Below are 13,251 nucleotides of genomic sequence, written 5' to 3' on the forward strand. Positions count from 1 at the left end.
TTTTTATTCTAATATTTTAAACTAAGTTTTACCTAAAGCATAATCGTCTTTTCTGAAAGGTATTTACATCTATATATACTGAGACATACACATGCATACACTCACAGCTACTGATCAAGCCAAACTAATTTGTATCATCAGCTGTTGGAAGTATTTCACATGTGCATGACTCAAAGTACCTGTGAGATATTTTGTATGTTAAAAACTGCCAAATCTTCTATCCTGTTTTCAGTAATATGGCTTAATTCAATGTGAGCATAAGTATTTCCAACATTGTTTAACTCCCATAGCTGTTCCATTTTTTAATTTTTTTTTTCAGTTAAGCACCCCAAGGCATCAATACTTTTTACTTTCTCTTCTGTGAGAAATTAGGTGCTTTGTCAATACAATACAAGCAAAGAAACGGCTTAATATATACATATGGTATATATATAAAGGTAAACAACAACAGGTTGCTTTCTTCATGGCTTTTTGGTTATATATTAAATCAAACGAATTGTCAGAATTATTTACTTCCCAGAGCAAGCTGTGAATTCAGTTTAAAAAAATCTATAGTTTTATGCCTCAAATATTTTCACAGAGAGAATGTAAGCACATGATTTACTGGTAAATGTGGTTTCAGTCTATAAGCCTTTCAAGTTTTCAAAAGAGAATTAGTTTCTTAGAAAAACGAGTTATGGATTATTTAATTGTAGAAAGACTTGTTTGTTTTGTTAGGACTACACTATATTTACTATGATCTTTTGAATGTTATATACACTGGGAATAATGTTTTTTTTTTCAAAGTACAAATGATAACAGCAGATGTGACTTTTAATTAACACAGTGACATTGGGATGAAGTCCATGCCCAAGCAGAATTTAATGTTAAAAATGCAATTCATTTCTGCTATTTTAAAAACAAAACAGTCTAAATTAATATTATGTCAGTAGCTATGGGGAATATACAGCAATTCCGATACTAGACAACTAAATTTACCTTGAATATTAAAAAATATTTCAACTTTAAGGAGATTAAACCATGTATTTCAATTGATAAAGACCTATGTCTTCAGAATAAAGTCTGAAAAGAGATCCAAATGTCAGAAAATGTCAAAGAATGCTGACATGCAAAATTTTAAAAAGGCAATCACAATATGAGATAATAATGTACAAGACTTTCACTTGTTTAGTTGAAAGGTGGTGACAGATCTGTGAATCTATTATGAATAAATTCAATATAGCCTTGAATCCACTACATTCTTGTGTTACCCACAGTGTTCTATATACACAGTCATACACAATGTAGGGGCACGTAAATCACATCAGTTTTCCATCCATATAATCTACCCAAAAACAAAAAAAAATTACAGATGAAATGGAGTAGTGTCTAAAGGCCTTTCAGAGCAGTACCTCCAAAGGAATCAAATTTGTCAAGGGTTTTCTTATACAACTCTCTGCTGACAACAGTGCAGCTTACAATCTTTTTTCCCCAGAACTTTTGCGGTATCATCCAGAATGGGTCCACTACCTAAGTATTGCTTAGTCACTGGGAGCAAATGTACTATTTAATATGCCAACATATTACAATGCCTAAATTACAGATGGCAGCATTGAAGAGACTGAGATATATGAATGACCTTTTCTCAACATTGTTGGATAAGATGTTTGTTCTGCTTAAGGACATTTTAATATTGCTCATTAATATCAATGTTATTGTGTTCAAAAGGTGAACGTGCCAGCATGCATCTGATGAGAGGAAAAAATCATATACCTCTCAGCATCAAGACAGCAAAAGAAAGATCCTCCAGTTGTGTCACTAATTTCCATTTATTTACAATAAATTGTCACAAATTTCAGTTAGGACCAAAGAAAGTCCTGTTGGAATCCAAGTGGTTTAATTATAACCATATTATATTAATGTTAATGGACTTCTGATTGCTTTTAAAAAAAGTAATTCCAAAGGTACAGAAACACAGCTTAAATGAAATCCAAAGTTTTGTAATGAATTTTAGCTTTCTCTGTTTTTCCCCTTGCTTGAATTACCTTTGTTGTTTTACTGTTTAGAACAAAGGGGGGATGGGAAAAACCAAACCAAACCAACAAAACCAAAACAAGGTGAAATGAGGGGCTGACGATCTATACAGTGGTGATATAAGTGTTATCACTTGTCAATAACTAGATCTGTCCACTGGAAATGTCACCTGGTCTCAGATACATGGAGATCCTGAAAAACATGAGAAATACCCATAGACAAATTAGTTTATTTAAAAATCTCATTCAACATTAATTCTCAGTGGTTGATATCACATAATGTAACTCTACTGAGGAGGGCCTCACCTTCAAATATATTTTTTTTAAACAAAAGATAGACAATTACATAAATAAATGTATTGCTTGACCATTTCAGCTGAGAAGCTGAACTCTAAACACGTGGTCTGACCAGTGTTTTGCAGATCAGAAAAATAAGATGTCAAAGCAATACTCTAATACTGATAACATTATGCGTGTGGTCTGATACTAGAGATTAGTAATTTGAATGAGAAATGTACGCCTCTTTATGGACTAATTAACTCACTTGGTGACCTTCTTCCACTTTTCTGACTCAGCATATGTTTAGGGCATAGTTGAAACATTTCATAAAATAAACATCCAATAATCTTAACCCATAGCACAATAATTACTGGATATGACACAGGCTGATCTCTATCACATGATTTACCTCAATCATTTACAAACACCTTCACAATATTCTCTGTGAAATCTTTTTCTTTGACTTTTACCTTCTGACAAAGCTATTTCCTATGTGCATTGATGCTGATGAATTCCTATTTGAACAGCTAGGTCTTGAAAGGATCAGTTAAAATCTCACCTTGTGTTTTGATAAAATAAAAACAGTTTAGAAGATTTACCATTTATATTTATTCTAAGAAAGGTCAAAGACATCGATGCCTTTTGTTGGAAGTACTAACCTAGAGGATGCATAAAAGCTGTGATAGTAAAACATCTCTCTTTTTTTCAAATATGGAGATTTTCATGTTTAAATGGTTCAGGAAAGATTTTCTGATCCTTTAAAATAACTGGTTATTGTAACGTATCTTTTTCTTTCTCTGTTCTTATTCCAAGTACAACTCCCTCTTGTATTTAATGTTTGGCATTTTTATTATTATTATTATATATATATTTTACCATTTTTTCAATGACTACCTATAATTTCAGCTTGAGATTCAAACTTTTAATTTCTTTGATTCTGACCTATAAGTTTTACGAGAAAATTACAGAAAATAATTGCAAATAATATTTTTTACTGCTGTGAACTCTGCCAAAGTATTAGAATATAATTGATTCTCTCACTACTTTCTTTACATGAAAATAACCTCTTATTGGATTCACTACCTATATATTTTTTTTCCTTCAGCTTTGTCAAAGCAATCTTTTTAAAAGATAGGAAAGATATAATAAAAACAAAAGCTTCCCATTGCTTTTCAAATCTTCCTTATAAGAGGAAACCTTCCTGAGAAATCGGAACATATGAAAGAAAAGCAAATTAAAATGATTGTATTCCTATAGCTCTTTCAAAACTGGGTAGCACTGTGTGAAAATTTAGTATTACAGGAAATATAAAACTTTTTTTTTCTTCCTGTCTTTCTCCCTACTAAACTGCCCATCATGATTATCTCCCAGTTACTTTTGCCATTATGTTTGCCCAATGTTTTTTGCCATTAAAAGTTGCACTGGCTGTAGCTGGGATGGAGTTAGTTTTCTTCATAGCATCCTATATGAAGATGTATTTTGAATTTGTGGGTAGAAGTGTTGATAACACTCTGCTGGGAGCAGCCAGAAGGCAGCAACCCCACGGCAGATTCCATGACTGAAAAGGAAGGAACCCCCAACCACCAGTGAGGAGCTCCCCTAGTGCAGGCCCCAGGTTGGCAAGGGCTTGCTGTGACACCCCTCACTATTGTTGAAGGGAGGTTGGTCTTGTTGATGTTTGGGCACAGAAGGTGAATACAGCACCAGAGGAAAGGGTAGATAGTAGAAAGGGCAAATAAAATGATTTCAACAATATTGCTGGTGAGGCTTAATTTGTATTGAGACTATTTACCTGCTCTAGGGAACCTACTTTGGCAGGGTGGTTGAACCCGATGATCTCTTGAGGTCACTTCCAACCCCTACAATTCTGTGATTAAATTGAAAATATTAATACGAGAGTCAAGTTATGGCAGGTACGCTCTGCTCCTACACATGGCTTAAGTCTTGCTCAGGCTTGTGAGCCACGGCAGGTCTCAATGTGATCACTCCTTGAACTGGACAGCTTGTTAATAATAGTGCCTCAGGCATACTATTCCCATTAAATCTGTCATGGGCAGTAATGAAGGAATTTGAGTTTGACTACAAATCAATCAGCCAATTTAATAAATATGGCATCTCATCTCGTTTCTCTTCATAACCAAAGGAAGAGTTATCTTGACACCATTCCAATGTTATCTGCAGAGTGCAGTGAAGCCTTACTTCTTGCTTCAGTCCCTTTAACACCTTTTGTTCATATGGTATAGGCCTCGGATGATCAAGCCTCTCCCCGACCACAACTGGACCCTGTGGTATGACGAACTGACAAACACAGTTACTTTCTAAGGGGAGGGGGACTGCACAACCTTATTCTTAAACTAATTCGAAAAAGACCTGAATCCTTTAAAATTAATGACCAAAAGACAATGTCCATGCAATCCTATAAACAGTGATTCCAAACAAGAACTTTTTGAGCTCACCAGTGATTGCAGCAGGCTGCACCCTTGATCACCAAGTTGGTACTCCACTCAGGGTGCCCCTGAGGAGAAATGCATCTCAGGGTTGAATCCTCAAGGAACAAGCTCATCTGCAGACAAACACTGATTAGAACACAGGGTGAGTAATTCATTCTAGGGGGTACTTTGGAAGCGTGCAACTGGATTTAGAAAACCGCCAGAACCCTGCAGTAACTCTCCAGTGAACCTTGCCATTCATGAATCTTTAACTTAGTTGCTGTTTCTATTGTAGCAAATTTCTTAAATCATTGTGTTAAACAACTAATACTTAAATACCGATTAAGTGCAGTTGAAATCATAATCTTTGTTATCTGCTATAAAGGTGTATAATAATTGATTGTTACTTAATTGATGCTACATCAGAGTTGTGTAAATCTAATTCCATGACACAAGTTAACTCCACATATATGATGTGATCTCTTTTAGTCATAAAATGATCAAGCATAACACAGCTATCACTACTCCACAAAATTCAGCTTCTAGGAACAGCAGCAGAAACGTGTTCGTTTCAGACATGGCAAAATTGGCTGTCAGTGGTAACATTCCGGCAATGAAAATATCGTGAGGTAGCATTTCTGGGAATCAAATCACTGTGCATCTGTCCGCAAATACTTTGCAGGATACTGTTAGCAATTGGAATTTTACCTCATAGCTTATTTGGAAGTAAAGCTACATTTCAAGATTGGATTTTTCTGGTAGTGAGGAAAAGGAATGCATTTCCAGAAAATATTGCTATATAGGTAGATACTTAAAATAAACAAAAAATAAAACTCCTGATGAGAGGAAAAAAATAAACACAAACACTTTACTTGAAAGTGCTTATGAATTTCTGCAATAGAAGGACATGAAAAATAAACAGCAATCTGATATGTAGCAATGATATTTTCCTTTTAGAAAGTATTTGTCATCTACTGATAGGTCACTCAGAAACTGAGGTTTAAATACATGTCTGAAGTGAGAAGTAAGTATTATTGGTTTAAATTCCTGACTTAGTATTTCAAAACTTACATTATTGTAACTTCCTATGTCTTGCACTGGCTCTTATTAAAACAAGTCATTGAGGCAAATGATATTATAGTGAGTGCTGAGTAAAGGCCAGGCCTTATCATGCAGTCATAGAAATGCCTGTCAGCACTACGGTTACTGATACAGTACTGCCTCATATGGCCAAAGCAACTGGAAACATGAAGTGCCTTAAGAAAAAAAAAAGTGATTTAATACACTTGACCAGCCTTTAAGTTCTTTCTTTCTTGTCAATACAAATCCTTTCTTTTCTGGAACATATTAACAAAAAGATGATTAGAGAAGCTGCTTGCTTTTCTTGAAATACTGCATCCCTGGCTTTGTGCATTTATAACTGAAGTGTAGATATCCGCATTTTGTTAGAGCTTTTATGAGCTATTTTCCATAGGGGGAAAAAAAATGTACAGGTGCAGCCAGCACATGGAGGGGGGAAGGGGAGACAAAAAAAACTCTGCACTGGAGCCCAGTGTAGTAAAAACAGCGAATTCTGAAGTCATTCAGTAATCAGTTATGAAGAAGAAACTAATTTTTTTTCCCTAAACATTTTCCATGTATAGCAGCAACAGTCCGAACTCAGTGATGTGATGGGTGAACTAGCTAATTAGCAAGATCTAGTAAGAATAGTAAACAGACTGCACCATTCCCTAATGATTTCAGTAAGTCAAAGAGCTGGTTCACAGTGCTTCCTGCATAACTTCAAAAATACAGTGATTATCAAATATCCATAACTATTTCTGTGCAATAACTGAATTCACATCTACCGTTGAAAGTTAGCTATCTAACATTTTCCCTCCCTTGGAGAGGCGTCATTATTTTGGATAGTTCACTTTTCAGTTGGACACAGGAATTTAATTAGTAGTCTGCTTCCTTCTGATTACCCTGACTGGAGGAAAGATGTCTATGCTTGTAAACCTTAAACTTGAGGAAAAAATTCGTAGTCTTCACACAAAAGTAATATCTGAGTAACTCGTAAACCGTAAAGCCTTTCACTTTGATGTTGCTCTTTCCTTTACAACATATTCTAAAAAGTTAACATGTATGACTATCACTTTCAGCAGCTTTTTTCCATTGGTTTATATTATTTATACCACAAAACTAGCAAGAAATATTTTGAGAAATGTGATTAAATTTTTAGTGTTTACCTATAGTCTGACTTTCCAAAAGGTGTTTTTCCCCTAGCTTCATGTTTTAAAGAGGCAGGACTCTTTTATATGACCCTGTGAAAATAGCTTCTGTGCACATCTGCAGTTGATGTTTTTGTATTTAAACCTATATTTTTGAACAGAATCTGAAGCACAAAGAATCATTCGTAACAATTTTGTCAGTCCCTGGATTTCAATAATCATGAGCTATGGCACTAGGATAATGGGTTAGGACTTAGAAAGATGAAAACAGGGAAAAAAAAGGTTCTTCTGTTGTTTTTCTTTCTTTGCTTGTTTGTTTTTCTGATCTGCAGCAGAGCAGGGAATTGTGGCATACAGGAGGGAGCTCCTGAGCCAAGGAAGCCCCAAGGAACAACACTCAAAGCACCACTCAACTGGCCAAACTCAAGCAGAAAAATGAGACCTACAGAGGGTGGAAGCAAGGACAGGTATCCTGGAAGGGATACTGAGACGTTTACTGAGCAGCCAGGGATCAGGTTAGGAAAGCCAAAGCCTTATTAGAATAAATTTGTCCAGAGATATCCAGGGCAACAAGAAAGGCTTCTGTGGGGATGACAGTGATAAAAGGAGGACTAGGGAAATTGTGGGCCCTCTCCAGAAGGAAACAGGAGACCTGGTTACAAGAGATACAGAGAAGGCTAAGGTACTCAATGATATTTTTCCCCTCAGTCTTGACCAGCAAGACGTCTAGCCACATACTCCAAGCCCCAGAAGGCAAAGGCAGGGACTGGGAGAATGAAGAACAGCCCAGTGTAGTAGGAGAGCAGGTTCAAGACCAGCTAAGGAAACTGAAGGTGCACGAATATGAGACATCATGAAATGAAGTCAAGGGTCCTGAGGGAATTAGAGAACGATGTTGCTAAGCTACTATCCATCATATTTGAGAAGTCATGGCAGCCTGGTGAAGTTCCCACTGACTGGAAGAGTGGAAACATATACCCAATTTTTACAAAGGGAACAAAGGAAGACCCAGTGAACTACAGGCCAGTCAGTCTCACCTCTGTTCCTGGCAAAATCAAGATGATGCAGCAGATCCTTCTGGAAAGAATGCTAAGGCACATGGAAAGTAAGGAGGTGAATGGTGAGAGCCAACATGGCTTCACAAAGGGCAAATCTGGTGGCCTTCTATGACAGGGTTTCAGCATTGGTGGACAGGCTAAGAGCAACTGACAATCTCATGACTTGTGCAAAACACTTGCTACTGTTCCACATGACATATCACAGAATCATCTAGGTTGGAAGAGACCTCCAATATCACCCAGTCCAACCTCTGACCTAACACTAACAAGTCCTCCACTAAACCATATCACTAAGCTCAATATCTAAACGTCTCTTAAAGACCTCCAGGGATGGTGACTCAACCACTTCCCTGGGCAGCCTATTCCAATGCCTAACAACCCTTTCCATAAAGTTCTTCTTCCTAATATCCAAACTAAACCTCCCCTGGCGCAACTTTAGCCTATTCCACCTCATCCTGTCACCAGGCACGTGGGAGAATAGACCAACCCCCACCTCGCTACAGCCTCCTTTAAGGTACCTGTAGAGAGCAATAAGGTCACCCCTGAGCCTCCTCTTCCCCAGGCTAAACAACCCCAGCTCCCTCAGCCGCTCCTCGTAAGACTTGTTCTCCAGACTCCTCACCAGCCTCATTGCCCTTCTCTGGATTCGCTCGAGCACCTCCATGTCCTTCTTGTAGCGAGGGGCCCAAAACTGAACACAGTACTCAAGCTGCGGCCTCACCAGAGCCCCCAGAGTACAGGGGGGCAATCACTTGCCTAGCCCTGCCAGCCACACTGTTTCTTATGCAGGCCAGGATGCTGTTGGCCTTCTTGGCCACCTGGGCACACTGCTGGCTCATATTCAGCTGCCTATCAACCAGTATTCCCAGGTCCTTCTCGGCCAGGCAGCTTTCCAACCACTCATCTCCCAGCTTGTAGTGCTGCTTGGGGTTGTTGTGCCCCAGGTGCAGGACCTGGCACTTGGCCTTGTTGAACTTCATACAGTTGGCCTCAGCCCATCGGTCCAGCCTATCCAGATCCTCCTGCAGAGTCTTCCTTCCCTCGAGCAGATCGAGGCACATACCTAACTTGGTGTTGTCTGCAGACTTACTGAAGGTGCACTCAATCCCCTCATCCAGATCATCGATAAAGATATTGCAGAGGACTGGCCCTAGTACTGAGCCCTGGGGACTCCACTAGTGACTGGCCTCCAACTGGATTTAACTCCATTCACCACAGCTCTTTGGGCCTGGCTACCCAGCCAGTTTCTAACCCAAGGAAGCATACGCCAGTCCAAGCCAAGAGCAGCCAGTTTCTTGAGGAAAATGCTGTGGGAAACGGTGTCAAAAGCCTTACTGAAGTCAAGATAGACCACATCCACAGCCTTTCCCTCATCCACTAAGCGTGTCACTGTGTCATAGAGAGGCATGGATTTGACAGATGGACAACTTGTTGGGTAAGGAATTGGCTGGATGGTCACACTCAAAAGAGCTGTGGCTAACAGCCTGGTGTCCAAGTGGAGACCCTTGGACCCAAGTGGTCTTAGGGGTTGGTATTGGGACTGGCACTGTTTAACATCTTTGTCAGTGTCATGAACAATAGGATAGAGTGCACCCTCAACAAGTTTGCTGATGACACCAAACTGTGCAGTGCAGTCAACATTCTGCAAAGAAGGGGTACCATCCAGATAGACCTTGGCAGGCTTGAAAAGTGGTCTGGTGTGAACCTCATCAAGTTCAACAAGGACAAGTGCAAGGTCCTGCATCTGGGCCCAGGCAATCCCAAGCACAAATACAGGTTGGGCAGAGAATGGATTGAGGGCAGCCCTGAGGAGAAGGACCTGGGGGTGTTGGTTGATGAGAAGCTCAGCATGAGCCAGCAATGTGCGCTCACATTGCCTGAAAGCCAACCATATCCTGGGCTGCATCAAAAGAAGCATGGCCAGTAGATCAAGGGAGGTGATTCTCCCCCTCTACTCTGCTCTCATAAAACCCACCTAGAGTACTGCCTTCAGCTCTGGGGCCCACAGCACAAGAAGAACATGGATGCATTAGAAGGAGTCCAGAGGAGGGCCACAAAGACTAAAGGGCTGGCACACCTCTCCTTTGAAGACAGGCTGAGGTAGTTAGGGTTGAAGAGAAGGCTTTGGGGAGACCTGATAGCAGCCTTCCATTACCAAAAGGGGGCCTACAGGAAAGCTGGGGAGGGACTCTATCAGGGAATGTAATGATAGGACAAGGAGTAATGGTTTTAAACTAACAGAGGGTAGATTTAGATTATATATTACAAAGAAACTCTTTACTCTGTGGGTGGTGAGGCACTGGAACAGGTTGCCCAGAGAAGCTGTGGATGCCCCATCCATGGAAGTGTTTAATGCCAGGTTGGATGGGGCTTTTAGCAATCTGTTCTATTGGGAGGTGTCCCTGCCCATGGCAGGGGGGTTGGAACAAGATGATCTTTAAGATCCCTTCCAGCCAAAATCATTCTATGATTCTATAACATGCTGACACTGTTACAGAGCTGTGCTTACACTAAGTCAAGGATTTTTCTGCTTCTCATGCTGCCCTGCCAGCAAGGAGACTGGAAATGTACAAGAAGCTCAGAGGGAACAGAACCAGGACAGCTGACCCAGACTGACCAAAGGGATATTGTACACCGTATGACAACATGCTCTGCAATAACACAGAAGGGTGTTGGTCAGGAGGGGTGCTGCTGCTCAGGGACAGGCTGGGCATCTGTCTGCGAGTGGTGAGCAACTGCATTCTGCATCACTTGTTTGTATATTCTTTTATTATTATTATTCCCTTCTTTTCCTGTCCTAATAAATTGACAATTTCAACTAACAAGTTTTACCTGTTTTTCTGATTTTTCTCCCCCATGAGTGAATGGCTACCTGGTGCTTAGCTGCCTGCTGGGTTAAACCACAACACTTCTCCTTTTGTTATATGCACGAGCAAAGGAAGTTAAAAACAACAAACAGGGATTTTCTCCTATCCAAAAGTTAGGGAATAACCCTAACTGTAGATAAAAGACTGAAATTCATTTCTTTGAGTTAAAGAGTAGAGTTACAAGTTTAGGTTTCTTACCCTCTTCAATACCAGGTTGCATGAGTCCAGTAAAGTCATTTTTCTACTTTAAAATATGCTCAATCTGTAATTTTGCAAGAAAAAATGGATGGAGAAATACAGGGCATTAAAACCCTTTGAGAGTTACCAAGACTTGCTCATGCTGATTATACATCCAGAATCAGGAATTTATGCGTCTTCTGGCTTTTCTAGTGCATACAGAAAGAATCTGGGGAGCCTCCCCCTACCCAATAGATGTTTTTCGTGTTTCATGATACCTATAGACATTTCTAGCACAGTCTTTTGGGATCACTCATGTGACTTGTATAGGCTTAGGCATTTTAGTTTTCATTTTATTTTCAAGAATGTTTTTTTCCTCAAATAACTTAACAGTTAAAATCCTGAGTGGTTTGCACTTTAGCATCTGTACTTGGCTGAAGTAAAAAGTGCACTGAATTTTGCTGTGTAAAATGAAAAGTTTATATCACGTACTAGGAATTATTCCTGAAGGGTAAAATGACCAAGTTTGTCTCTGATACAGCTCTATAACGTACTCCAAACGTAACTCTCACACCTACTACAAAAGACTGAAATCACAGGTACTTCAGCCTTACAGTTTCTTAGAATGTCTCTTATTGACATAAGTGATAGGAGTTAATTCTGATATGAATAAAAGAAAATAAAATCAATATAAAACAGGAAGTTGAATAAATAATGTTTGTGAAAAGCCATTCCATACCTGGATATCCATCCTTTACACTGGATGTTCCTGAAGGGCTGGAGAGCCAATGGGTATAACATGAGTAGCAGGGCCTCACAAAGCAGGGCCCAGTCCCACAGCACACAAGCAAGACAAGCAGGGCAAACCCTGAGATTTTGTCCACATCCAACCAAGAGCCCAAGTCATAAGCCGTTATGACAGTGATGAGGCAGGTCTAACTTCAAGCCATGAAGTCACTCCATAGGTCACAGCGAATCTGCCAAACAAGCCCACAGAGCTTCAGACCCAGGGCTCCCATGAACAGACAGAGCTGAGCAACAAACACCTCCAACATAGCTCAAGAAAGGAACAAAGGCCCAAAGCTGAGCTTAAATACAGCTTCTAGACCCATGGATGTGGGTGGAGGCCCCAGGTGAGGCTGGTCAGGGCCATTAAGGTTTACTAGTGCACTCAATGCCCTGACACATTCATTAGCTATCTTTCCAAAAAGATTTTCTATGTGTACTCCTGAGTGTAACATCTGATCACTTTAAATAATCATCACTAGAGTTCTGGCCCAGATTTTCAGATTCATTTTTTTTTCCCCATCAAATAGCACTTACATTCTGAGTTTTTTAAACATTATTATTTAGTGATTGTCCTTTCCTTTTCCTGCACTTTTTTTTTCCTTGTTTAAGTTGGGAGTTTCTTGGTTTTGTTGTTTAGAATATATATAACTCATATCATTATTCATTCATTTTTTCCCGTTTCACTGTAAGTTGAAAACCTGACTCAATCAAGCCTGTTACAGGATGGTGCTATGGCACTGGCTAACAGGCTTCAGGGATTAACCTCAGCAATGGCTAAAACAGCCCCAGGAATCAAGAATACTTTCAAACTGACCTATGGATGGGTGGAGCAGAGCCAAAGAGCAAAAAGGCTAAAGGGAGCCCTATTTTCCTGAGCAGTCAAAACCCCATACAATACACAGAATCAGAGAGACAACTGATGGTAACTTTCAGATTTCTTGCAATTGCTGTGAGACAGATGCTGCTGACAAACCAGGGAATTCATTATCTCCTTTCTGTTCCGGTATCCCATACCTCCTGCAAAGTCCATTACAGACTGGCAACAAGACCTAGTCACCCTGTGTAGACATTGGTGACTTCCTAGTCACCTAGTGTACACACTGGTGACTTTAAGGACACATGCCTGTATCTTCATGTGTCTGAAAAGTTCTACAAAGTAGAGGGTGAACCCAGATGTATAGAAGAAAACAGCTGAAGGTGTTTTAGAAGAGTTAACTCTGAACTGAGGTAGAAAACAGATCGCTGTGGCGTATTACCATCTTCAGCTGCTGAAACAAATTTACCAGAGCTCATCTACCAGCCTGATGGCTCTGAAGTCACATAGATATACTTTTGAAAATCTTACCTCTTTTGTTACTAATGACAGCTGATACAGGAATTTGGAGATTGTTCTATGCCTGCTGCATTTGACTGCTTCATCAGGCCTCTCA

At 39.7% G+C, this 13,251-nt stretch overlaps 1 long non-coding RNA gene across 1 annotated transcript; it reads right to left on the reverse strand.

The window, feature by feature from the left end:
• Positions 1-552: 552 nt before the first annotated feature.
• Positions 553-12,428, reverse strand: LOC308197531. Its single transcript, XR_013953056.1, has 4 exons — positions 11,772-12,428; positions 4,748-4,867; positions 4,084-4,158; positions 553-2,205 (listed from the first exon to the last, which is right to left on the reverse strand). It is a non-coding gene; the product is annotated as an uncharacterized lncRNA (long non-coding RNA).
• Between the last annotated feature and the right edge of the window lie 823 nt (positions 12,429-13,251).

This window comes from Anser brachyrhynchus (genome assembly GCF_964034855.1).
Source record: "Anser brachyrhynchus genome assembly, chromosome: 1".
Taxonomy (NCBI): Eukaryota; Metazoa; Chordata; class Aves; order Anseriformes; family Anatidae; genus Anser; species Anser brachyrhynchus.